Source organism: Ctenocephalides felis, unplaced genomic scaffold (genome assembly GCF_003426905.1).
Source record: "Ctenocephalides felis isolate EL2017-DRISC unplaced genomic scaffold, ASM342690v1 CF-g0.4_SCAFFOLD_03571, whole genome shotgun sequence".
Lineage (NCBI taxonomy): Eukaryota > Metazoa > Arthropoda > Insecta > Siphonaptera > Pulicidae > Ctenocephalides > Ctenocephalides felis.
In genome coordinates, this window is record NW_020539725.1 from 23,530,760 (window position 1) to 23,535,265 (window position 4,506).

Genomic DNA, 4,506 nt, shown 5'->3' on the forward strand with positions numbered 1-4,506 from the left:
TTCGGGGGTATTCTGAATCATATAAGTATTGGATAAAAAATATCATCAATAGAGAAAGAGAATTTTTTCCAGTCAACATATGTTAATATTATAGATGTCTTAATGTAAGCCTGTTACATAAAATTTAGATTTTATTTTGTTATAATTGCTGTGATCTCTCATACCAGAACAATTGTCTGAATGAGATACAGTATGTATGAATTATATCAAATAAATAAAAAAAAATGTATATTGAACTGACTGCTGACAATAACTGGTTTGCATGGCATCGTGCCTTAACGCAAATTGCTGGAACTTTCCGTACCGTAATTAAAAACCTTGGTACGGAACCCAAAAAATTTATACAAAATGTGTACACATTACTAAAATCTCTATAAAATATCTGATAATTTTGTGTATATGTGTCCAATAAACATTTTTGACCGCCAAACGACATTCTTCTAATTTATTTTTATTGAGAGTCCATAACTGCTGGACCTGAGTTTCCAAAAATTTAATCAGTTCTTCACTTTGTCAATACAAGTGAAATCTTTTTTAAATTATTAAAATCGTACGCTTCGTTTTCTTAAAACCTAAGTTACCGTTTTTGGCACTTTTTGCCCCGTATCTTCGGAATGGCTAGACCAGCCTTCGCCAAAAACCAATCAACACGTCTCCTCACCGATACGAATCGAATGTTTTTTGAATTATTCAAATCGGTTGATCGGTGTTCCCGAAATCGTCGACAAAAATTTGTATCCGCACACACATACACACACATCATCCATTTTTTCTAAGGTATGCGAAAATGTTCAAAAACCTTTGAAACGAAATAAAAATTTTCATTTTCGATTATTTTGTGATTACTATAAATTAACCCTACAGGTAAGTTAAAAATGGTGTATGGTTGTTTCTTCATGCAAATTGAGCAAATGCAATGCGAAATTAAGATTATTATTGAAAACTTTGATAAGTTTGGATAGACAACCGTATCTAAAATATAAATATAAAATTAGAATAAATTGTACATATATAGGGGTGTTCCAGACGAGTATTGAGTGAATGAAAGTATTGATCATAGAAAAAAAAAATAGAAAAAAAAGTTCTCTCATAGTTTGAAAATTATGAGCTTTAAAGAGCAACCTGGAGCTTTGGTGAAAATGTGACCATTTTTCGGTTATCGTGGTTAATTTTTATTGATGCTAATTCTATTCTAAATAATTATAGAATCACAGTCAAAAATGATGACATAATTGACAAGTTCTCAAGAACTAAGGCTTTAATGAACTATGCATTTAAATTTTTTATTAAAACTGATCATTTTGACGAGCCGTCCTTCAAACAAAATGCACTAAAATGTGTTGGCATGTTTCATCTAAAGTTTGTTTTTAGTATTTAATTTTTGATTTCTATGTGTCTAAGTTTTCCTTTTCTTATTTTGAACAGCGACCAGAAATTAAGAGTCGTTTTACAGATAGCAACCCAAACAATTGTCTCATCTCTGTGTGATAAATTTTATTTACACTTTCTGTAATAGAGCAAAAATGTTCTTATTGATGCAGCAATGACGAATGCGAGCTAGTTTCACCTGGAAACATATTGCTATCTATATTTCAAAGCAAAAACCCATGTAACTACTGCTTGACATCAAGCTCCTCGAAGCGTCATCAAAAGTTGACGCATTTAATCGAGATTGTAATATAGTAAAATACTTTGATAGTTTCATAATAAAAAAAATAAAAACCTCTAAATGGCAAGACAACGGCTAATGGATCAGTGTATATATGGATTTATAATTCCACACACAATTTTAGAGCAACTGTACAAAGACTTTAATAAAACATTAATAAAAATAAATATAATGTATATAATTGGCACTAGTGCATTCAAAGTGGCTAAAACAAAAACTATTCGACGCATATGAGACAAAGTGAGAGTCCATATTCAAACTATATATAATATATAGGGTCCGTCAGATAACTTTTTTTTTTGAAAATGCTATATATATAAACTACTGAATATTTTCTCAATCTACTTTTCTATTTGAAAGCGCAATCCTTCTGGTTAATAATCGAAAATAATTTCATTGAAATAGCTGTCTAACTTTTAAATGGCTGTCAAAAAATTCTAAATTGCCACCAATAAAAAAAAGTTATATGGCGGACCCTTTATATAGCTATTATATATGTGTAATTTATGTATATATAAATCCCAACAAAAAATAATATACAAAACAATATTTGCACAACATGCCCACCACTAACTAAAATGATAATTATAAGTTATGAAGCAACCAAAATACGAAAACCGTACAAGCGTAACTGGTCTCCAGACGTACGCAAGCACGTCTGAAGACCTGTTGCTATTAAACAATGAGCACACACATAGGGTCCACGGATCAGCTATCCACGTTGGGTCTCAGTAGACCTGTGTCTACAGCATATTCGCTGCAAAATCTTCGCGGAATATATGTGTTCCGATAAAATAAAACTTTTTCTGATATAAAGAACTAAATAGTGGGACGCATGGCATCTAGCCTTAAGGCAAATTGCTGGAACTTCTCGTACCATTTTTTTTTTTTTTTTAAAGATTAATATTTTTGATACAAATTTACTCTAAAAAATTAGATTTTTGAGAAACTATGAATTTGATAAAAAATTACTTTTTTCTGAAAAAAATTTTTTGTTTGAAAAAAAAAATGTTTTCTTTATTTTGAAAATTCTTTAAAAACTTTTTTTAAAAGCAATCGTACTGCTTTAACTGCATAGAGACGAAATGTCAAAGCGCGTAAGCGCCGCATTGCCGTCTAACGGATAAGCATTGGTACTGAACCCATAGCAATGTAAACAAAATTTATACTTATTGTTAAAATCTCTATAAAATATCTGATAATTTGATGTGCATATGTCTAATGATCATTTTGGAACGCCAAATGGCATTTTTTTTTTTACTTTTTTCATTAGATCTCCGAAACCGCTAGATCTGCCTTTATGAAAATTTGATCAATTCTTCATCTTGTCAATACAAGTAAAATATTTTTTGAATTATTAAAATCGGACGTTCCGTTCTCTTAAGAACTCAGTTGCCATTTTTGGCACTTTTTGCCCCGTATCTTCGGAACGGCTAGACCTGCCTTCGCCAAGAACTAATCAGCACGTCTCCTTATCAATACGAATCGAATGTTTTTTGAATTATTCAAATCGGTTGATCGGTGTTCCCGAAATCGTCGACGAAAAATTGTATTCGCACACACATACATACATCCATTTTTTCTAAGGTATGCCAAAATGTTCAGAAGGTTTTGAAACATAAAGATATATAAAAATTTTCATTTTTGATTTTTTTGCGATTATTATAACTTACCCTACGGGAAGTTAAACATAGGTGAATTTATTTACAATTTTTAGAAAACACCAGGGATAGAAAGTCAGTAATTATTTTTTTTTAATAAAATTTTCAAATATTACATTAATGGTTTAATAAAATTAATAAATACAACGCTATGTAAATTAAATATTTAATTTGAACGTGAGTTCAGATAAATATTGAAAGCAAGATGAATTTTAATGATACACTATGATTTAAATAAATTTAGTTCAAGATGATAATTTAAACATGAACTCGATATTTTCATCTTGTACTGCACAAGCTATGATGATATAAAACAAAACATAGTTGTTGAAGGAATTGGCTATCATATTTATTTTACTTAAAAAGTTGTGTATTAATATCAGAAAACATCAATTAAATGCAAAAGTAAGCCGCGATAATATAAAAAACTGATTCAATACTTGTGAAAGAAACCGAAATTTAAGAATTATGTATAGCTTCTTACTTAAGCGAAGAAAAGGTGCTAAAATGTCTAATTTAAAATATAATTCTATACCTAAATCTAAAATGAAATCCTATACTCTAAATCAAAATGAGTAAAATCGCAATGGAGTGAAATATAAAAACCGTATTGATGAATAAAGTATGCCTATCCATCTTTGCACTCAACGAATAAAATTAATAGGTTGATTAACAGCCAAGTTGATACTTTAAATGTAGTTAAACTACTTATTACTGGGAACAGTAACATATATAAAAACTGTTCTAAATATTGGTGTAAAAGCGTAAACGACATTTTATAAAATCAATATATTTACAAAAGGTTAATCTATATTAAGGTCATAGAACATAAAATAATTTTAGCTTTAGGTGTATATATCATTTTTTTGTGTTTTCTAACACTTGAACGTGCATTATACAATTGTCCATGACACAAACATGGATTTTCCAAATTTAGGCCGCAAACGGTCACTGTTTGCCCTTGTAACTTATTTATAGTCATTGCATAAGCCAATCGTATTGGAAATTGCAAGCGATTACATGGTATAACTGAATCCGAAGAAATTATTAGTTTCCGCGGTAAACACATTTGATTTAAAATGACTATAAAAACACACTTCTGATCTAGATTATAATGATATTGATATCATGCTTATATCTGTATCACATTTTACAACAAATTTCTAGTCTATATTC